Source organism: Leptonychotes weddellii, chromosome 2 (genome assembly GCF_054177405.1).
Source record: "Leptonychotes weddellii isolate Sample4059 chromosome 2, ASM5417740v2, whole genome shotgun sequence".
NCBI classification, from domain to species: Eukaryota; Metazoa; Chordata; class Mammalia; order Carnivora; family Phocidae; genus Leptonychotes; species Leptonychotes weddellii.
This window is the reverse complement of record NC_138370.1, coordinates 43,832,239-43,855,724: the sequence shown is the minus strand read 5'-3', so window position 1 is coordinate 43,855,724 and position 23,486 is coordinate 43,832,239. Positions and strand designations below refer to the sequence as shown.

The window sequence follows — 23,486 nt, the reverse complement described above, 5'->3', positions numbered from 1 at the left end:
CTGATTAGGTGAGCTACACATTCTCACAGTTGGCTCCATGCTCCTAGTGTCTAAGGAAGAGGACATGGGATGGCAGGAAGGTGGGGGCAGCCAGAACCCCACCCCCACCCCATTAGTGTGCACAGCATATACCTCTCCTGTGTTTGGGACCTCAGCTGCCCACTGGCAAGAGGAGATACTACTAGGGTCCTTAGAGAATAATGTGAAAGGTGAAGGTAGCTAGGACCACTGGGTTGGGGGACCGGGTCTTGACCTGAGTCCCCTTTCAGTCACGAACCACTGACTAGCATTAGGTAAGTTGCTTACCTTCTGGTGCAAGAGAAAGGCTCTTGCAGTTTTCACCTTCTATGACTCTCCGGAATATTTATTCCTACTCAATTCCAAAATGTACTAAGCCTGCTCACAGTTACAAAACACACAGGAACAGGAAAATTAAAAGAATCTAAAATAAAAACCCAGTTACAAGAGGCCAAAGAATACATGAGCCAGGTGTCAAGATGAATTGGACTGTGGTCTCAACTGAGCTTATCACTGAGCTTCCCAACAGCGGAGGCAAAAAGGGAAACATGTCATATTCTCTGATCAAAGGATACTTCAGATTTTTCTTAAGAGACACATCTTGGCACTAAAGGAATTTATTACCTGAGTCCTCGTATCAAAGGCAGAAGTAACCGTGTCTGGCTGAAATTTTGTTACAGACCCTTTCTCAAATGGACATCTCTCATTTTGCTCCCTCATAAAATCTAAGGGCAAGGACGTTAAATTTTATATGAGGGAAATCATTCCTATAGTTAAAATAATATACTCTATGTCTGTTCCCTGTCTTAAATCTGAGGCCCAACAAAGGAATTGATAATCCACCTTGATGAGGAACGACGGTGAGATTCCACAGGAATGACTGGTTCACATGCTGTATCTTGCAAACATTAGATGTCTCAGTGAGTTTAGAGCATTTCCAGGTCCTGGTCATTTCATGCTTAAATCCTCTAGGGAGGGCCTGTTGTGTTGTTAACTTGAGACTTTGTGCCTTGGTACCTGTGATAGGACCAGGCACACCGTGGGCACTCAATGAATCTTTGTGGAGTCATATGTTAGTTTCTAGACATGGAGAATTCAGGACACAAAGGATCTGAGAAAATGTTTGGTCCAGTGCCTTCATTTTACAGATGAGTTGTCTAAGGCCCGGAGGGCTGTCTCGATTTGCCCATCATCACACGAGAGGTAGTGCTGGATTTGGATCTAGGACAGAGGCTCAGCACTATGTTGCTACCATGGCCCGGTCCCCTGACCTTATAGGATAGTGGATGCATTTATAGAATGCATAGAGTGGTCTGTCTCGTCCCTGTGTTCAGAGAAGCATATGGAAAGATGGGGGTGTAGTTATGGTGGCACAGAGTACAAAGAGCCGAGGTGTCCAACCAAAGCCAGACAGCTTGCTCCTACCCCCTGAGCCTGAGGGGCATTGACAATTAGCCCAAACAAAGTTGTTTGTAAGCCCTGCCTCTCTGTGGTGAGCATTTAGGGTCTGACATGCACTGTCACCTGAGTGGGGCAGGCCTCATGGGCTCTCTGGGCATCTGGGGTTGGCATGGCGTTTCCATAAAGAACCCCTGTGGGAACCGAGGGGAACATTTGCCCATTGCCCTCATACAGGTGAGAAGCCAAACTATGGTTGTGAACCAAGGCCACCTGATGCATCCCATCTTTGGTTGAACTGCAGATAAACTGTCCCAGTTGCACGGGAGTCAGGCTTGGTAGTAGGCTCTTTGGAGGAGGGCGCCACCGTCAGTGTCGAGTGGCCCCTGGGCAGGAGTTGAAGGCTGAGCCCTTGACCTTACTTGAGCTCAGGCCTCAGTGAAAGGGGCAGGTGGTGCTTCCATTTCCCCTCAATGGCCCTTCACTCTTAAAGAGTGCTATTACGTGCTTGTCTCAAGGCTGAATTGCAGGGCTCCTTGGGTCTTTTATAATGACCCCCATCTAGCCCTTAATTCTGTCGTTGCTCTTCTCTTTGGGCTTATTGCACATTCTCCATTTCCTCTAATGCTGTAAGTTCTGGCCAGGAACGCCTGCATGCGGTTAGGGGCCCACATTCCTCTTGTTCCACTCCATTCATAGGGAGACCTTTCACCTACTAATCTATATAATCCAACCCATCATCTTTAATTAAATCTATTCCTGAACAGTCCTTTTCACTGACTTTCTTTGGATTCCTCTAGGTAACGTCTCCAGCCAGGCCCAGCTTGGTTTGAGAACACCGGACTGTGATTTCTTAAGAGTCCGACAGCTTCCAAGAACCGGCAGGTCAGGGGCGCCTGGGTGGCTCAGTCGTTAAGCGTCTGCCTTCGGCTCAGGTCATGATCCCAGGGTCGTGGGATCGAGCCCCGCATCGGGCTCCCTGATCCGCGGGAAGCCTGCTTCTCCCTCTCCCATTCCACCTGCTTGTGTTCCCTCTCTCGCTGTGTCTCTCTCTGTCAAATAAATAAATAAAATTAAAAAAAAAAAAAAAAAAGAACCGGCAGTTCACGAGTGTTACCGAGACATTCACGTGCAAGGTGTCCAAGCTGGAGTTTCCCACAGTGGCACGTGGGACCAGCTGCTTCGGGAGCCCTGGGCTGCTTGTGAAAATATCGATTTTGAGGTCCAAGCCCCAACCTAGGACATAAGAATTTCTAAAGGTAGTTTCCAAGAATAGGGATTTTTGTCAAGGACCCCAAGGGTGTGACTCTGGCACATTCAAGGTTGGCACCTGCTGCTTAAAACTCCTGAGGAAATTTCTAAAAGCCTCAGACATTTTGTGCTTCCTTTTCGTGCTCCCTTTTCACTTTCAATTTCAACCTGTAGGTGGAAAGCAGGTCTTCATGCCACAAATCAGATTTGAAGTTAAAAAGGAAAGGATAGCACTTTCCATTGTGGGGAGGAGAAACTGCGGAGGTAGGCTCGTGGCTTCCCCAGGCCCCGGAGCTCCCCTTCCTCTCTCCCTTCTTTCTTCTCCATACCATTCTTCCTATTCTTTTCCTCACTGTCCCCCTGCTTTCTTTTCCTCCTGCCCCTCCATCTCTTCGGTGTGTCAGGTCATGTTCAGGCAGGAAAATAGCAAGCACTGTCAAGCTGGTAGGTCAGGGAGAATTTAATAAGGATGGTGGGCAGAGTGTAGGCAGAATGCCGAGAGCTGGTGCAGCGTCCCAGAGCCAGAAACAGCAGGGAGCTGTTAACACTCTGAGCCCCGAGTGGGCGAGGGGAGACAGCCGTCGCTGTGGTCCAGAATGAGCTGTGCAGTGAGGACCACCCACAGAAGCTAGGTCAGGGACACAACCCCCAGGTGGGCTCCCGCCTTGTCCCCGACTTCCTGCTCATGCTCCTCACTGACTAAACCCACCCAGAAGAGGGCAAGGGAGTCCATGGACAGATTGTAGCCCCCTGGGGCACACAACATGGAGAGCATCTGCAGGCCAGATGGAAAATTCTAGTGCCACAGGAATGGAAGGAGACCTGTAGTTTCTGTTATTGATTGATTGATTTTTACTTATTGATTTAAATGATAGGCTCTCTGTGCTTAATTTTAAATGGGAAAGTCGTGTCTAGTCTGCGAATGCACTTTTCCCTTTGGCTGTCAGGAGGAAGGAGGAGAACCAGGGAGTCCCCAGAAGGAGCAAACTCAAGGGTAAACCAGGTTGCAAGGCTGGGAAGGGAGAAATGACTCCCATCGTCTTGAGCACTAGGATCCCAGGTTAACAAGAACTGGATGCAAGAAGAAGCAACAGAAGGACCAGGCCAAGGGCCTCCGAGAAGCAGCAGGGTGCTGTGGGGGTGCCCACCCACCCCGCCCATCCCCTGTCCCACGATGCCCGAGAGGATGGCTCTCGGAGGAGGTCTGAAGTGCAGGTGTTCTCCATCTCTGTTCTCATTGGCAGCGGTGGGGGTCCTTGGGGTTGTGCTCTGAGCAGGGGATGTCCACTGTCTGGACACCCTCACGACCAGGTCTCTGATCTCCAGTGCTTGTCCAGCCAGAGCCTTATTCCTTGCCCTAAACCAGCAGAATAGGAGCCTTCTGGAGAAGGAAGGCAGGGCGGAAACCCTACATTTGCTCCTTCGTGCTGAACCAGTGCTGCCCTTCTTCCTTGCTGCTCAGAGCCCACTGCCTCTCCTATCTCATCTGGACCTGTCCCACTTCCTGTGGTCACATCCCCAGTTCAGGGCCAGGCCCTCTTCGGCCTTAGCCCATTGCCTCAGGCCAGCACCCCATGCTCCCTTTCCTCCACCCTGGCTCTGGCCTGAACTTGCCACCTAGTTTTGGTACCTCCAAGTTGGCCAAGGCACTCAGGCTCCTGGCTGAGCTCCAAGGACTAGTAGACCAAAGGGGAGCCAGACAATTAGGAAAGGCTGAAGAGTTGGCACTCCAGGCTCTCTGGGAGGCTGGAAGTTTTCCTACACAACTTACGAGGACACAGTTCTTGTGTTATCTCCTTGATCTCACAACCACCGTATCAGTGGTACACTGTTCCTGGTTTATGTAGTAACCTATTTTACAGATGAGTAAACTGAGGCTCAAAGAGGATGAATGCCTTGTTTGTAGGTCATACTAAGTCGGTAAGGGCAGGAGGGGTCTCTAGATCAAAGGAACTTAAACTCGATCGTGCATACCAACCCCTGAGAGATCGCATGGAAATGGGAATTCCGGTTCGGCAGATGTGGAGCCTGAGCCTCTGCATTTCCAACCACTCCTGGGTGAGACCACACTTGTCAAGTGGGCCTCCGGACCAGAGGTTCTCAGGCTTCAGCGCCTTGTCATTACCTGGGGAGCTCCAGACAGGAGCGAGGCCTGCCGTCCACCAGCAGAGATCAGAGGGCAGCTAAGCGCGCAAACTGTTCCTCAGGTCTTTCTAATAGGCAGCAAGCGTTCAAGCACCGCTGCCTCGGACCAGCGCTCCTCAAACGTGAGTGTGCGGCAGCATCCCCTGGAGGCCTTGCTAAAACGCAGATTCCTGGGCCCTACCCCCAGAGATTCTGTTCTGGCCATTGGAGCACAGGGCCTGAGAACTTGCATTCCCACAAATGTCCGAGTGCTGCTGACCCTGCCCGTACAGCACCATGATTTGGGTGGCAAGGCTATATTGACCCGTGGTCTCGAAGCGTGGTGCGGGACCAGGGGTAGCAGCATCCTTTGGGAACTTGTCAGAAATGCAAATTCTCGGGCCCCTCCTCAGACACGCCGAATCAGAAACTCTGCGGGTGGGGCCCGGCAATATGTGTTTTAGCAAACAAATACCTCCCCCCCCACCCCGCCCCCCGGGGTGATTCTGACCCACTCTGAAGTTGGAGAGCCCCCACTGTAGACCGTTTGGTATCACTGCGGCTGAAAAAGATTCCAACTCAGCCTCCTGAGCCCGGGTTGGCGGGGGAGCTTGGTGCCCTTGAGGAAACTGATTATTTGGGACGTTGAAGACCGTTCTTTGGTTCCCGGGGAACCGGGCAGGCTGCACCTGCTGGGCGTGAGCCAGTACCACGAGGAAGTCGGAAGTGCCTTTACTCGGCCCAGACCAGATGCCTCACAAGCATCTCTCCGCTGCGCGAACTGTCGGAAGCAAGAACATCTGTTAAATCCTTCTCACTTTCGTGTTTTGCGCGAAGTAAGAGTTAATTGCCAAATCCTGTCAGACAGCCGTCTGTTGCCCCGGCAACACCCAGCCACTGCTGGCAAAAGAGAGTGCTTTCAGGCATCAAGCCCTCCACCCCTCCCACCCTCCGAGTCTCAAGTGAGCTGTTGGCTGCCTTGGTTTTCCTTCTGGAAAGAGAGTAATCTGGAACTGCTCCCCGAGAGCCCCTGAGTGCCTGAGATTACTGTGTAAAATGACCAGAAAGCCAGAGCATTGCCATATTCTTGTATTCCTCCCACCTGCATTCTCGCAGCCGGCTGCTCTCCGCGCACCAGGCATTGTGCTAGGTGGCAGCCGGCGACAGCAAAGCGGAGGGACAGGTGCCTCCAGGCGACTCCGCATGTGGGTTTGTCTGTGGGCTCTCAGAGCCCTCAGGGGACCAGTGGAGCCTGGCCTTCCATTACATGTCTGTTCCCTCTACAGTGAGCCGATCAGGGGCATATGCCCAACCCACAGCCATGGCCATCGTGTAGTCCCCACCAGCTGGCGGCTCTTGGCCAGCCCTTTCAAGGAAGAGGGGAGGGAAGGAGATCTAGAACAGTTTGGCCCCTGATGGAAAAGGGTTGGAAAAAGATGTGCAAGGTATTGTGGACTGCAGCTGTTGCAGGATCCTGGAGTGCCGGCCAGGGAAAGTGAGTCAGAATGCAGTCCCGTGCATGGGGGCCACGTGCAGGGAAAAGGGCTTTCAGAGACTGCTGCTGACATTAGCCCAGGCTCATGCCCTTGGCATCAGGAGCAGGGCTGGCAGCAAAACGGGTCCCAAGCTGCCGTTGCTGGAGAAACTGAGAAGGTAATGGGCCTCTGCGCTGGCCAGGGCCGGCTCCAGGATGGGCAGGGAGCACCTGGTGAGTGGAGGTCATGGGGACAGGCAGGAGCAGATTGCTGGGAGACTTCTGGGGCAATTACTGGGATTTCCTTTGTGTTCCAGACCAAGGCAATGTTGCCTGAATGCCTGCAGCAGTGGTGGTGTCGTTTCTCCTGATGGAAGTGCTCAGGGACTGTGTCCCCGTGTGTTCCTGGGGAACTGAGCTGCATTTGGGGAGAAGTGTGTGTCATGGTTGTTCTCATGTGGGGAATCTGCGGCCCTGCAACTGGGAGCCCTTGCTCCTTCTGTGGTTTTGAAACTCCAGGGCTGAGCTGCAGCCCTGAGTAAGACTCAGAATTGGCAGGACAGGCCCTGAGGGGTTCAATGTGCTTCAGGCTCGCAGAGCTGAGAAGATTGGTGTCCTGGAAGCCCCAGGAGGGTGTGGAGGTGCAGGGTTTATACTTATTTCTCCCACAACTGATTTTCCATGCAAGGTGTCCCCTGGGATACATAAAGGCTGCACGCGGTCTCTGCCCTGGGGCAGTAGGTTGGGGGAGTAAATGCAATCCAGGACTCCCAGGAGAAGGACCCCAAGTGGTACTTGAGGGCTCGGAACACCTTCCAGTCTGAGGACTCTGGAAGCCTGGCAATGCCCCACACAGGGTACCCGTCTGGACACACTGAGCACTTCCATCACCACCAATGAATTCTGTAGCCACTGACATTTGTGGTTGGGGGTGTGCAGGAGACGGCGAAATGCTAGTATTTATTGAATCCTTTTTTTTTTTTTAAGATTTTATTTATTTATTTGAGAGAGAGAGAGAGAGATAGTGACAGAGAGCACGAGTGAGCACGAGCTGGGAGGAAAGGGAGAAGCAGGCTTCCCGCTGAGCAGGGAGCCTGATGCGGGGCTCGATCCCAGGACCCTGAGATCATGACCTGAGCCAAAGGCAGACGCTTAACCGACTGAGCCACCCAGGCATCCCCCCCCACCTTTCTTTAAGATTTTATTCTATTGAATCTTTATTCTGTGCCCTTCACCATGCCGGACGGTCGCTTTCTTCACACCCACCTTCTGAGGTGGGGGTTATGCTACCCATTTTAGAGACATGGAAACCAATGTCTACACAGAGGTTCACTAACTTGCCCAGTGGCACACGGCTCTGAGCTGGGATTTGAACCCAGGCCTGACCCCACATTTATGCTCTGCTCACCTCATTCATTGGCTCAGCGAATGCTTATGAAGGGCCTGCATTGTGCCGGACTCTATCTTAGGCCCTGGGGATTCACACCGAGCAAAAATCCCTGCCCTCAGGACATGATCATTCTAGTGGGGGCAGACTGGCAAGAAACAGTGTAAAATAAAGGAAAACAGTATAAAATAGTTGAAATAATAAAAGTGGCTTGGGGAAAACTAAAGCAGAAAAGGGGAGGGGAAGCATTCAGCTGCAGGGGTTGGGGGCGGGCGGTGGTCTTCTAAACAGGGTGGCCATGGGGCGCCTGGGTGGCTCAGTTGGTTAAGCATCTGCCTTCGGCTCAGGTCATGATCTCAGGGTCCTGTGGATTGAGCCCAGCGTTGGGCTCCCTGCTCAGCAAGGAGTCTGCTTCTCTCCCTCTCCCTCTGTCTGCCACTCCCCCTGCTTGTGCTCTCTCTCTCTCCCTCTCTCTCTGTCAAATAAATAAAATCTCAATAAAATAAAATAAAATAAGATGAACAGGGCAGCCAGGAAAGGCTTTGCTAAGAAACAGACTGAAGAGGAGAGTCATGTTCATCTCTGGGGAAAGAGCATTCCAGGTAGAGGTAACAGGTCGTGCAAAGACCCTGAGGCAGGCGCAGGTCTGAAATGGCTGAGGGCCACCTGTGTGGCTGGAGCCAAGTGAGTGAGAGGGAGAGGAAAGTCAGGGAGGGGGCTGTAGCTCTGAGTGAGCAGGTGGCCACTGGAGGGGCTGAGCAGAGTAGCATTGGCTGTATGGAGTATTCAGACCACAGGGGCCCAGGGTGGTTGTAGGGGGGCTACTGAGGATGCTCAGGGTCAAAGAAAAGTGGATACATGGAAATTCTGACAGGGGCCCCAACTGAGATCCTCAGTAGCTTCAAAAACATATGAACCAACCTAAAAATGGAGCAGAGGAGATAAGAGACATTGAACCCAATCCCCCTTTCAAGTTCCAAAGATGCAAAACATGAAAAAGAAACAAAAATACACTTGCACCCTTTAGACAGAATTCTCCCTGGACCACAGCACCGGAAGGAGGCAGTCAAATCCTTCTGTCTCCTGGAGAGCCAGGAGACGTCCCTCTTGGGGTTCACTATAGCCAGACTCCAAGCAGACTCATGACATCCCCACACAACAGCAGGATTACAGCGGAGTTGTGGGGAAACAAAGTGACCATGACCCCATGACCAAAAGGTAAGAAGAGGGGTGCCTGGGTGGCTCAGTCAAGCATCTGCCTTTGGCTCAGGTCATGATCTCGGGATCCTGGGATCGAGCCCCACATCAGGCTCCCTGCTGGGTTGGGAGTCTGTTTCTCCCTCTGCCCCCCCCTTGCTTGTGTTCTCTCTCTCAAAATAAATAAAATCTTAAAAAAAAAAAGGTAAAAAGAGGGGCGCCTGGGTGGCTCAGTCGGTTAAGCCTTTGACTCTTGGTTTGGGCTCAGGTCATGATCTCATGATTCTCTCTCCCTCTCCCTCTGCCCTTCCCGTGTGTGCTTTCTCTCTCTCTCTCTTTCTCGAAAATAAATAAATATATCTTTAAAATAAAATAAAATTAAATTAAAATGTAAAAAGAAGCAAATCAGAGTGCACATTTCTGGTTTCTGACATTCTGGGTGCTGGTTGCCTCCCTCTGGGACCCGAGTACAGTTTTGCCAGGACGATGCTGCTGGGACGCTCAAGCCAGGTACGGCCTCCATATTAGTGGGTCCACATGAATGCAATTCTGCCCGAAGGGACAATCTTGAAATTCTCTTGGGTTCCTGCCTTCCGTTCTTCATCAGATGTTGACTGTGTCCGGCTCTGAGTGCCATGCCGGTGTCTGCGTTCTGGCTTACAGTGAGTCCCCTTCCCGATTCCTGTCTCTGACACCAGCTCATGGCTAGTCAGTGACGAAGTCATGCAGCTTCCTGTCTAAAAGCCATTGTGCACCACCCACTTCTCTCCACCTCGAGGCTCCCACCATCATCCAAGCCCCCACCCTCCCTTGTCTGGAATATTGCCAGTAGCCAATTGCCTACCCCGTGGCCTCCCAGCTTCCCTGCTTGATGGCACACGAAAGTAAGCATGATCTTCTTAATTGGTAAATCGGACCGTGCCACTTTGCTGTTTCAGTCTCATCAGCGGCTTCCACGTGTAGGAAAAACCCAACTCCTTATATGGGCTCATGGCCTCCCCTCTGCTTTTCTCTCGAACCTTGTGTTATGTCACTGGTCCCCTGCCCACAGTGTCTCAGCCCTCCTGACCTTCCCTCCAGCACCCGGACCCTCACCCTTCTCTCTGCCCTGAGTGTGCTCACCCTAGGTCTCTGCGTGGCTGGCTCCTAGTCATTCAGTTCTCAGGACAAATGTCCCTTCCTCAGAGAGACCTCCCTGACCTGCCATGTGCAACCGTTCCCTATCACATCTCCCTGGTTTTGCTTTCTTGATAGTGCTGTTGTGTGGTAGCTTACATGCTTCTCTCTTACCCATCTCTAGAAAGCCAACTGTATCCCAAGCTCCTAGAACAATTCCTGCCACTCAATAGGCCCTTAAGTAGTATTTCCCTTTTTTTTTTTAAGATTTATTTATTTATTTATTGGGGGGCGGATAGGGGCAGAGGGAGAGAATCTGTAACTGAGCAGGGAACCCGATGCAGAGCTCAATCCCGTGACCCATGAGCTCATGACCTGAGCCGAAACTGAGAGTCAGATGCTTAACCGACTGAGCCACCCCGGCGCCCCGGCCCTTAAGTAGTATTTCTTTTTTTTTTTTTAAAGATTTTATTTATTTATTTGACAGAGAGAGACACAGCAAGAGAGGGAACACAAGCAGGGGGAGTGGAAGAGGGAGAAGCAGGCTCCCCGCAGAGCAAGGAGCCCGATGCGGGGCTCGATCCCAGTACCCTGGGAACATGACCTGAGCCAAAGGCAGATGCTTAACAACTGAGCCACCCAGGCGCCCCGAGTAGTATTTCTTGAGGGACTGAATGGATGAGTAAGTGAGGCAGTGAGAGAATAAATGAAAATTGGGGCCTTGGGAACTTGAGGCAGCTGGTCTTGGTGTCCGATTGGGCTTCCGGTTCTGTGTCCTCGGACAAATCCTTTTACATCTCTGAGCCTGTTTCCTTATCTGTAAGTTGAGAACAAGCCTCCCTTGCTGGACTGTGCTGGGGATCAAATAAGTTAACGATGCATGAGTACCTCACCCACAGTGGAAATGTGATGAGTTTTCATTTCCTTGCTCTCCAGTGGAGACACGGGGTTATTCCCTGATCAGAGCAAAAGCCTCAGCTCTCACTTTAGCCAGGTTCTCTCCTGCCTTAGGAGAACTCATGCCTCCTTTCCCCCCGGGGCTGAGGCTATCAAGCTAATGCCTCGAACACTGCCTGGTGTTCATGGGTTAATGGGCTCGAGGGTTCTCTTGACATCCTGAAGGAGCCTATACCTGAACCAACCTGCCTAGGAAAAAACCTCTGTGCACTCCCAAGGCAGTCCGGACTCCGGGGCAGGCTGAAGACAGGACCAGGACTAGTGGGAGTCAAGCAAGATGCTGGAGCACAAATGCGAGGAGACTGTCACTTTCAGGGTTGGGTAAGCACAGGGTAAGCACCTGAGAGTGAGTGCCACCTTAAACTCCACACTCTGTGCTCCTCAGGGCTTCCCTCTAGTCCTTCCCTGATCATGGCAGCTCGTGTTTGGAAGGGACACTGAGAACCACTGCCCACCCATTCCCGGATTCCTCCCAGAGCCATAGGAACACAGAGCAAAGGGCCTGAAGGAGTGTCCAGCTGCGTATCTGGTTGATTCCTTGGCCTCTCCCTCCTGTCTTTTCCAATGCAGAGTGTTATAGACTGAATGTTTGTGTCCCCACTCCCCCAAATTCATGTTTTGGAGTCCCATGCAATGGTATTTGGAGATGAGGCTTTAGGAGGTAGTTAGCATCAGATGAGGCCATGAGGGTGGGGCCCCCATCATGAGACTGTGTCCTCATAGAAGAAGAAGAGGCCAGAGCGCTCTCTCTCTCTCTCCACCTTGTGCGGACACAGCGAGAAGGTCCCTGTCTGTAAGCCAGGAAGTGGGCTCTCACCCAGATCCGAATCTGCCAGTGGCTTCATCTTGGACTTCCAGCCTCTAGGACTGTGGGATTTGAGCTGTCAGGTCTACTGTATTTCGTTACAGCAGCTGGAGCTGACTAGTACACTGGGCAAAACCAGTTTCCCTAGACCGTCTACCCGTTGCTCCTATCTGCCCCCACCCTCTGGGGCCTCAGAGAGCAAGTGTAACCCCTTCCTATTTGGCAGCAGGGGGAGCCCCGTCCCTCTTGCATTTCTGTGGTTTCCACACCGAGCTCACTTGGGAGCAGGGAAAGGAGAATTACTGGAAAACGCCCTTTGGCCGACCTGGAAAGCAGGGAAAACCATGCAAACCAGCATTATCTCGGCATGAGCCCATGTCCGGGGAGCTACAATGAAAGCAGACACCCAGGATGACTGAGGAGAGGTGGTCAGAACTGAGGGTGTCAGCACCCCACTTCTGGCTGCAGGAGCCCTGGACAGGTATGTCCTCCAGTCTCCAGGAGGGTTGGACCCCCTTCTTAGGCTTGATATGTTCTCATCGAAGCGTAGAGGTAGCTTTCGCACAGAAGGAGAGACCCATCCCCCAACAGGGATGCTCTCAGGACTTGCTGCCGAGCCCTCAGAGCTAGATAACCAGAACGTAAATGATTCCCCCTAACACCTCCTTCTGCTTTCTCTCTCCGGAGGCTCTCCGACTCTCAGTGTTACTTTCTCAGCTGAGCTTCTCATTCCCCTGCAGGACAGAGGAGTGAGTCACTCTGTTCCAAGATGAGAAATCGCTGGTGCAAATGGACAACACCTTTGTCAGCTAGCAACCCGGGCCTGCTTCTCCAACTGGGAAAGGAGGTTGGCTTGGGTGGTGGCCCAGGCCTTTCCACCCCCAGCTTCTATGACCTCTACCCTGACAGAAGCAGGCACACTCCTTCCCATGTGACAAATCCTCCTACATGGCCCGCCTTGCTAGTGGATACTCAGATCTCAGGATGACCCCTGCCCAGAATAAATGGGCCCTCCTGGGAGAATGGCTTCACCCACCAGGCAGCTCATTGTCACTTTTGATTTAACCAAATGAAGCACAGTGAAAACCAAGATGAACGTCCTAATCACATAATTACATTAGTGCCGGCTCCAAAGAGTCAGCAGGCTCCCCGAGTCCTAGGGTTCGGTCCTCTGTTTCCCAGGCTCCTCACAGATGGCACATATAGAACATTCCTTTTCCAGATGACTTGTCTTGGTTATCATCCAGACAGAGAATTGAACCTCATGGAAGGCTGTGCAGAGTCCATTTGGAGACTGTTTTGAGATTCAGGGAATAGATAAACAGCAAGAAGAGACATTGAGATCCTCTAACCTAAAATAAACGAGGGAACCTGAGGACCAGAAAGGGCGAGTGACTTACCCAAGGTCACACAGCACATCACTGGACCAACACACTTTCCAAATCACTGTGCATTTCTTCTTTTTGTTTTGGTTTAGTACACTTAGAAAATGTCAGTGATTAGTTACAAATCTAACTATCATTCACTAGTTTTTTTTACGAGTTAAAGTATCAGTTTAACAAAAAAGCATAACAATATTGTGGTGATTCCAAGATTAGGTATACTTGTTAGCTCTTAATTTGGTGTAGTTCACGTTCCTGCATTAAAAAAAAGCCAATGTTCGTGCACAAGGATTTCCCCAGTCCCCAGTTTGGCTGGCTCTGGGGAGGGAAGGGGAGGCCCGCCCTGGGATGAGGTGAAGGTCCCTGTTGGCAGGACTGGATGGCCAGGGAGGCATGAGAACACATTGTACGAGTGAGATCGGGCATCAGAGCAGGGGGTCAGTGACTCTTGGCAGGTGAGGACTCCATCTGTCCTGTACGCCCTCTCAATTCTTCCTCCTGTGGCCGTGGCATCAGTGTCCCATGGTCTGCCTGTCTGTCTCCTGGGAGGCTGCCAGACGTTGACACTTAATCTCCCCGTCACTGGGAGCCTGTGACCGTGAAGGGGAGTAAGTGGAACAGGGGGCACTCAGTGGACCTCAGGTCTGCTTCTCAAAGCTCCCTCCACACATGAGGTGCCCAGCTGTGTGGAAAGACCTATAAGGAGAGAACGAGCTTCTTCCTTCTGATGGGGATGCAGATGTGAGAGAGGCCTCACAGGTATCTGAGAAGCTGAAGGCAGTTTAATACCAAATTCTAGTCCAGTCTCTTCCCAATGGCCGCTGGGATGGAGGGTGGGGTGGGAGGGGCAGAGGAGGCAGCCAGCCATTTTGCTCTGCTTATTGGCTGTGGCTTCTGTGAAGTCATTGGCTTGACCGTCCCCTTTCTTTGGCACTGCTGAATTTCTCATGGAACGCCCTGCGTGGGTGCAGACTCCTGATTCCCTAGAGCTTGCTGGGCTCCCATTGTGCCTGAGTGTCCCTCCCTGCTGGCAGTTGGCCAGGGTCTCACCCTCTCCCACCTCACGTGAGCTCTTTGCTTCCTTGGGGAACTCTCCTCAGAGTGTGGGGCAGGCCTCAGCCCCCGCTTTGTAGGAAGGCTAGAACTGGTGCCCCAGGACCAAGAAGATAGGCCCGAGGCAGGGCTAGAGACGTGGTGAACCGCTAGCATCCGCCCCCACTGTCCACCTGCTGGCGCATCTCAGGCTGGGCTGAAAACAGAGGGAAACAAAACCAGGGAAGTGACCACTGAGATACAGAAGGTAATCTAGTCCTCGGGCCACAGGGGGATGTTCAGCAGATTCACAACTTGTGATTAACCAAGTGGCCCCTGCTTTCCTTTCTGCAACCTCCCCACTGGCAACAACTAGCCGTAGAAGGGGACCCACAAGGGAATGCAGGAGATGGCAGAACAAACACAGGCCAGGAGCCGGGAGACCTGGGAATAAATCCCAGTGAGGCACATCTCTCTTGGAGCCTCTTCATCCGTAAAGGAAGGGGTCAGATTCCTGCCCATTCTACCTCTAACTTTCTGTTACCTTTGCAACGTGTTACCTCATTTGGCTTATGTGGAAGGTATGACTGACAGCAGGAAAGGGATTGGACTTGAACTTCTGGGTTCAGAACCCCTTGGCCCACACTCTGTGCCCCACCCCACCCCCTTGCCAGATGGCCACCAGGCCTGGCACTCAGGTGGTATCTGTTTCCTGAATGAATAAATGGAGGCTCCCTTTCTACATGGATGATCCTAGGATTCTGTTAGTTTGTGATGAATTCTATAACTAAGCCCCCCAGCCTGGGGGGCTTAAACTCATTTTCTCACAGTTATGAAGGCTGAAAGTCTGAGACCAAGGTGTAGGCAGGGTGAGTTTCTGGTGGGGCCTCTCTTCCTGGCTTGAAGATGGCCACCTTCTCCCCGAGTCCTCACATGGCCTTCCCTCCTGTGTGTGCATGGAGGGAGAGAGATCTCTGGCGTCTCTCTTCTTGTAAGGAAACTGATCCTACTGGATCAGGGCCTCACTCTTATGATCTCAACCTTAATTACCTCCTTAAAGACCCTACCTCCAAATCAGTCATGGTGGGGCTAGGGCTTCACATATGAATTTGGTGGGAGGGGGCATAATTCAGTGTGTCTTCTTCTGGCCATCCCTTAGTCTGTCTGTGTCTGTCTTACCCTCCTCTTCTTATGAGGACACTAGTCATATTGGATCAGGACGACCCCAGTGACCTCATTTATCTCAATTACCTTTTTAAAGATTCTGCTTCCAAATTCAGTCAATCTGAGGTGTCGTAACTTCGACATATGAATTTGGGGGGAACCTAATTCGGCCTTTAGTGGACTCCTGGGTAGCCATTTCTGGGAGTGACTTCCCTGTAAACAGGATGACTTCATATTCCAGGGTGCCCGTGATGAATGAAGCTAGGGAGAGCGAGCAGACCTCCATGGCTGTGGAGGGTGGTTTTGGAGATCCCAAGAAGACAAGCCTGGCCAGCAGTGCATGACCTTAAATGTCCCCGTGGCTGAAATTCACTGAATCACACCCTTATAGCCCTCAGTTTCCTCATCTATAAAAGGGGAATAATAATACCTATTTCATCTACATCACAGACTCAAGAGAAATAGTAGATGGGGAAGCGCACTGAGTTGCATACATTGGTTGCTCTGCCTGGTTTGTGGAGAGGTATGCCTTTTGGTCCAAGGGTGGATTTCTGTGGCTAGTCAGACAGACTTCTCTACAGAAAAGAGGCCTGTGAGAGTAAGCAAAGCCAGTCTTTCCTCTAGAAGAAAGGAGAGTGGGGTCCTCTCTGCAATGGGAGTCATTGTATTGTCTGAAACATGGCTTCCAGGAACCATCATTCCTTTTATTCCGAGCATTTATCTCCTCTGTTTGGAAGGATAATACCTTAAGCCATTATCATCTCCATGTGAATTAGCCTGAACAATTTTTCTCCTCGGTGACAGGAAGGATTTGAGGGGCATGGGAGTCCTAACTATGTGGGAAGAGGGAGGAGCCCAGGATGGGGAGGTGGGTTCCCAGCCGGCCCTTGGGGGCTCCTGCAGGGGTAAGAGGAGCCTTGCTAAGCTGTCAGCTGGGCTGTCTGGGCAACGCTAATTCACTGAAAGCTATCTGAAGACTATCTTGATCACTGAGTGACTTTTCCAGTGCTTTCCTTGGGACAACCTGCAGTCTCATTCATCCACTGATTTAGTCTACTCACTTCTTCCTCCACCCATCCCTCATTCCCTCCCTTCCATCCTTCCTTCCTTCCTTCCTTCCTTCCTTCCGTCAGTCTCAGAAAGTAGCTGAGCCTGGCCATGAGCCCGGCCTTATGTGGACAAGTCCTGCTCGAGGAGCTCATGATCTTATAAAGGAGACAAAAGGAAAAACAAACACCAACCACAAAACTAAGACTATCTTACAGTGTGCACTGGGGGCTATAGTGACAGGTGCTGGGGGAGAAGTGGAACAGAGAAGGGGCACTTTTCCCAGGGGAATGGAGATGGGGGAAAGAGTCAGAGTGAATTCCAAGAGGCGATGTTTGGGCTCGGTCTTGAATAGTGAGGGGTTAATCAGTTGAAGGGGAAAGGGCATTTCAGGATTCCTTAGAGCATGAAAAAAGGAGTGAGGAATGGTTTGGCTTAAGATGTGTTAAGAGGGGATGTCTTGGGACAGACAGGAGGGAGGTGCAGAGGCAGGTGGCTCATGAGTCAGCAGCCCCACTTCCTGCCTGGAGCAGGGGAAGTCTCAGCCATCCCAGCTCTGACCTTCTTGCTGGGCTAGTGGGCCTGTGGCTCACAGACAGATGTGGCCTCCATGCCAGGCTCTGCCCAGTGGGACCCTCTGCAGGGGTGATGGCAGCTAGGAGGTGGCTGCATCCAGCACCAGGGAGGTCCATGCAGTGTTAATCCAATGAAAGCTGCTGACTAACAGCTGGGGGACCAGACCCCAAATGAGGGAGGCTGCAGAGATGACTCAGTTATCCCATTCAGCCAGCATCAGCCAAGGCCTGCTATGTGCCTGCCGGGGTCTGGCCTGCTGCCACATGGTCACAAGGATGGGAAATGGGGCCACTAACCTCCTGGAACTTACGTTTTGGGGAAAGAGACAAACTCTAGGGATGCCACTAGACAGAAAGTGATGTGTGATACAGTATGGTGGGAAGAGTGACCCCATGCAGTCCTTGTCCTGGCCCTGCTCCCTGGGGAGTGGGTTGTGGCCCCTTTCCCTGTGAGGAGGACCATGGGTCTGTGTAGAGCCTGGTCCAGCATCATGGCCCCCACCCCCTTGCCCAGGAGCCAAAGGAATCACCGCATGGCCCCCTTGTCCCTCCCACCATTTTGACAAGGTAAGTTCACATTGGAATGAACATGCAAGGCTACATGGAAGTGGGAAGTGGCCAGTGTGGGCAGAAGAGACCAAGATCTGCAGACCTGTGTCTCATCCCACCTCTGTCACAGTGAACCTTAGACAAGCCTCTCTACACCCCAGTTGTTTCTTTATAAAAGCCCAGACTGGTTCACTCCCATGTCCCTGACATCTCCCTGGGTGTCTGTCAGAGAAACAGAGCCACATGGTTCACCTCCCAACCCTGCCACCAACCACATGTGTGGCCTTAGGCAAGTTACTTGACTTCCTGGTGCATCAGTTTCTTCATCTGCAAAATGGGACCATGATGGAACCTACCTCACAGGTCATGTTAATGAGTTAATACACATGACACACTTAGGCTTGTATTTGACATTGGTCTGCACTCCATACATGTTAGAAGGCAGAAAGAAAGAGATGGAGGGAGAGAGGGAGGGAGGGAAAGAGGGGGCAAGAGAGAGAGAAAGAGAGAGAGGCAGTCCCGAAAAAGAATCACAAAACTGGAGCAATTATACTTTCTGTTTTCCAACCTCACGATAAGCTGTTGTAAACAAGACAGTATGGTGCTATCATGAAGATAGACGTGTTGGTCAATGGAACAGAATTTTCCAGAAACAACCCTTAGATTTATGGACAATTGATATTTGTCGAGGGTGCTGGGACAATTCAATGGGGAAAGGATAGTCTTTTGAGCAAAGGATGCTGGGACAAATGACCATCTACATGCAAAAGAATGAAGTTGGGCTCTTACCTTGCATCTCACATAAAAACCATCTAACATGGATCATAGACCTAAATGTAAGAGCTAAAACTATAAAACTCTTAGAAGAAAAGATAGGAGTAAATCTTTATGACCTCGGGTTAGGCAAAGCATTCTTAGATATGACATCCAAACCACAAGCAACAAAAGAAAAAAATCGACAAGTTAGACCTTACCAAAATTAAAAACTTTTGTGCTTCAAAAAACATCAAGAAAGTGAAGAGACAGGCTATTGAATGGGAGAAATATTCACAAATCATATATCTAATAAGGGACTGGTTTCTAGAATATATAAAGAGCTCTTACAAATCAATAATAAAGAGACAAGCCAATTTATAAAAGGACAAAGTTTTGAATAGCCATCATTCCAAAGAAGATATACAAATGGCTGATAAGTACATGACAAGATGTTCAACATCATTAGTCATCAGGGAAATGCAAATGAAAATTACAATGAGATGTCACTTGATACCCACAAGATGGCTAAAGTAAAAAAGACAGATGATGGCAAGTGTTGGAAAGGATGTGGAGAAGTTAGAACCTTCATACATTGTTGGTGGGAATACAAAATGGTGTAACCCCTCTGGAGAATAGCCTGGAAGTGCCTCAAAAAGTTACACTAGGGTTACTATATGACCTGATGATTCCATTCCTAGGTATATAGCTGAGAACTTAGAAACCACACATCCACACAAAAACTTGTACATGAATGTTCACAGCAGCATTGTTCATAGTATCCAAAAAGAGGAAACCACCCAAATGTTTGTCAACTGATGAATAGAGGAAAAAGGTAGTGTATCCATCCAATGGAATATTATTTGGCAACAGAAAGGAAAGAAGTATGGACATGTGCCACAATACAGAGGAACCTTGAAAGTTCTATGCGAAGTGTAAGAAGTCAGGCACAAAAGACCACATATTGCTTGATTCCATTTCTATGAAATGCCCAGGATAGCAACCCATAGAGACAGAAAACAGAGTAGTACTTGCCAGGGGCTGTGGTGAGAGGGGTAGGGAATGACTGATAATGGGTTCAGGGGTGATGAAAATGTTCTGCCATTAGGGAGCAGTAATGGCCTGACCTGGAGGCAGGTGGGACTTAGGCATGAGGGTGCAGGGAAGCTACGGGAGGCCATTCTGCAGACCCTGTGCTGTGCCTAGGGGAAGGAAGAAACATCTCTATAGCTGGCTCTTCCTCCCAGCCACCTAGCCTGCCTCAGAATCACACCGAAGCTGATCCCATGCTCTCCCAGCCCACTGAAGGAAGTCCAGGGACTTGTGCTTGACTCTTGGTCCACCTGTCATGCCTCCGGCCCAGTCTCATCCAGTCATGGGGACCAGATGCTGACTCCTTGCTTTGGCCCCCTCCCCAGGCTCAGGCTCCCCATGTCCATCTCAAGCCTGGTAAGGAGGAAACTGCATCCCTCCCATCCCCTCCTCCACGGAGGCCACCAGCCACGTGTGGGCCCGTTTCATGCTGGCTCAAGCTGGGGCTGGCCATGGAGGTTCCCTGGGCTCCCTAACACCTGTCCCTATTGGGGTCCTCTGCCCAGGAGATGCTTGACAGCACCACCTGCTGGCTGCACCCCTTCCCAGAGAGATCGCCTGAGTAAGGGACACAAGATGGGCTGCTAGCTCCCCAGGCTAGGCCACATATCCCCAGGTGTGCCCCTCACCCCCAGGAGAAGATCAGGTTCTGGTCCCAAATGCCCACTGATGGCATGGAAGGAGATGAGGGCAGTAAAGATTGCCCAGACCAGCCTTCTCATTTTACAGGTGAGGACACTAGGGTCCTGAGAGGTAGAAGGACTATGTAAGGTTGCAGAGATACATGGGGACATGGTGTCCTTGCTGCTCCTCCTCTAGCCATTCCCCTCTCTGAGCTGCCACCTGGGTGCTCCTTCTGCATGGCTCAGCCCCTCACCCCACTCGGGCCCACGGTCCCCCTGTCATGTCCTCAAAGGCCTCCCTTGCTGTGTGCGTGTGCGAGCGCACACACATTCGCGCGAATACGCGCTCCTCCATCTCCATCCCTTTAACTGCTTTATTTCTCCTGCAGCACTTACCACCCTGGGGAATGATGTTACTTATTTGCTCCTCTGTTTTTGGTCTGCCTGCTCCTGGAAAGTGATTTCCAAGGGCAGGATGGGGATGGGGATGGGGCTGGGATGCCATGTTGGTCCAGGGACTGGCCCAGGAGAGCTTCTCCTGGGGAAACTGATGGATGAATGACCCCAACTGAGCAGCACTTGGCAGTTTTGCAAACACCTTCACAGAGGGACCTTAGAACACGCTGCTGAGGTTCTGGGGCTCACAGTCAGTCCTGGATGTGAGTCCCAGCTCCCCCATCCTTGTGCTGTGACCTTGGGCAAGTCACAGATCATCTCAGGTTGCTCCTGTGCAAAAAGGCATGGAAATCATACCTGCCTGATGGGACAGCCATGAGGGTTAATTAAGATGGCACATGAGAGACTTCAGGCAAACTGCCTGCCTCACAGAAAATGTTCAACAATTACTCACAGGCGATCTTGGGAGAGGGATAGGATGGCGAGTGAGTGAGTGAAGGGTCTGTGGTGATGGCCAACTATATCATATGCTGCTGCCATCTCAAATTCTGTTCAGAATGTGCTGAGGTATGAATGAATGAATTATTAAGTGTTCTCCGTCTGAGGGAGGAGACAAGGCTGTTTCTGTTCTTGGAATGTGTTAGATGAAGACTGTTGTACGGACACATTATTTTCTTCACTTGCACCTGCAGGAAGTTAAAAGAGAATCCACAAGAGATTTTTTTTTTTTTTTTGCAGTTTTATACCTTTATTTGACAATCAGCGATTAGTTCTCATCCACATTAACTGTCTGTAGATTTTTGAAAGTGGTGACAGGTACATAGGTAACCAGTGTGTAGAGCTTGTTTGGTGAATCTTCATCCTCATTACGTTTTCTGGACAACCACACACGGATACGGTATGGAACATTCCTTATTCCTTTGGCCCAGACAGCTTTGTTGAGCCTGGTGTCAATGCGCACATCTGGAGTTCCCGTCTCCTTCATGGCAAATTTCCGGATCTCTTTGAGTGCCTGAGGGGCACGCTTCTTGAAACCCACTCCATGGATGCGCTTGTGAATGTTGATGGTGTATTCTCTGGTCACTACCTCGTTGATGGCAGAATGGCCCTTCTTCTTCTTGCCACCCTTCTTCGTGGGAGCCATTCTGCCGGGCCCTGGTTGGAAAGCTCCACAAGAGATTCTTATCCCCATTTTATGGATGTAGAGATCGATTCTCGTGATGTTGGTGTGCTTCTAGCCATCTCTGGGCTGGTCAGTGGGAATGACAGAAAAGACCCGCACCCGTGATCCCTGGTGCAGCCTCGCTCTGCCCTGCCAAGGACTCCTGGCATAGGGTGGTGCTCTCAGCTCTGCCAGGCTCCTAGAAGGGGTTCGTGCGGCCTCCTGGCCTCGGGAGCCCCAGGAGATGAGGCATCTCCAGCCTGGCAGGTGATCTAAGCCCAAGGCTAGACTGCCTCCCATGCCGGCCTCCAGCCAGGGTGGAGCTGGTGAGCGTCATGGTCAGAGCCAGCTCTCAGCCCAGCCCATATGGCTGAGGTGTTGCCCCACCTCTTGTGACCTCTTCCATGGCACTGCTGCCAAGAAAGGGGGAAGGCAGGCCGGAGCCAGGTCACCAAGATGGGCCCTTCTCCCTGGTGGTTATGGAGCAGTTATAGAGGGTCTGCCTGGCTGCCCCTTAGAACTGGACATTTGGGAGGGACTGGGAAATTCTCACCCATCACCTTACTTTACAGATGGGGGTCTGGGGTCAGGCAGAGGGGGCGAGGAGTCCCAGGCCCTAAAGCTGGTCAACTGCAGAGGCAGCCCTGGGGCCCGGGCTTCCTGACTCTGAGCCACAACTCTTCCTGCATTCCCGGGTGTCCCAGCCGAGAACGGGGACACTGTCTGGGAGCGAGCAGCCTGAGTGTGAGGCTTACGCAGCAGAATTCTGGCCTGGGTGCAGGGGAACGCCCCAGCCTTTGCCACCCTCTCTTGTGCCTGACTTTGGGGGGCCTCCCGGGAAGGCCAGGCCACCCAGGACATTGGCGAGTGGGCCTTAGCTTGGCATCACCTGGCAGTGTGTGCTGGCCTCTCTGGCTGGTTCAGTGCAACCTCCACTGAATGCCACCGTCTATTTCTATTTTTAGCTTACTTCCCTGGGTGGCCCCAGGAAACAGCGCACAGGACATTGTCCGGCTTCCTAGGCTGGAGACGGACTGGGATACAGAAGAGGACTTGGAGGAGCAGGGGCTGCACTCCTGGGAGACGCTGAGCCTCTCCCAGGCAGGACAGCAGCCTTGGGGTGGGTAGATGGGGATGCTCTGGGAGGAGAAGGCCCAAATCCTACAGGGTGACCACGGATCTGGAAAGATCTCTGAGTAGCAGACCAGACCCTACAAGGTCTGCAGGGTCAATGTAGTGCCAGGGCCCGTGAGCTCATTCACTGAGAAGGAAACACAGAGGGTAAGAATGTTCCCAAGGCCACACAGCCAGGACAGGGCAGCAGCAGGACATGGCAGGAAAACCTTGATGCCAGGGTCAAGTCCATCAGTGAGTCTGTCACACAAGTCGTCCTCAGTCTGCTCCTCACTCACCACGGCAGTGTTCACAGCTAGAGGGTGGTTCCCAGAGCCAGAGTTTAAATTCTCACACCACCGGGACAGTGACTGCATCTTCCATCGGGACCCACAGAGCGGTGCGATGGGGAGGCTCCATGCAAAGGGAGAATGGCAGAGACGAGGCTGGGTCCCCCGTACCTAGCACAGCACCTGACGTGCAGCAGAAGTCGATGATGTCTGTTTAATGCCTGAATACAGCTGGGAAGGGTCTGGACTGCTGCTTGTGAGAGTCTGAAAGGGAAAAGCTAGGGCCAATGAAAGGGTACCATGGGAGGGTAAGCCACTGGGGTATATGATCCCAAAGAGGGAATATGGGTAAGCCAAAGGCCTCCTCGAATGGTTCACATTCATTCGCCACAGATCCACTGTGGGCTAGCGAGGGAACGCTGGAGTGTTTTAGCCACAGCCTGCGCCTGAGGCTTATGACAAAGGCGTGGGCACGTCCTCCTGCCGCACGCGCCTAGGGCTCCCTGGGGCCACTGCCCCAGTGGGGGGTGGGGCATGTTTCTATGCTTATCACATGATCCAAAGCCCCTGGCAGAGTGCAG

The 23,486-nt window shown here is 51.7% G+C and overlaps 1 protein-coding gene and 1 pseudogene across 2 annotated transcripts in view; one reads left to right on the top strand and one right to left on the bottom strand.

The window, feature by feature from the left end:
* Positions 1-23,486, top strand: part of XKR6 (XK related 6) — a 292,719-nt gene that overhangs the window by 225,472 nt on the left and 43,761 nt on the right. The gene's annotated exons all lie outside the window — the stretch shown is intronic.
* On the bottom strand, positions 21,044-21,507 carry LOC102745960 (large ribosomal subunit protein eL31 pseudogene; annotated as a pseudogene).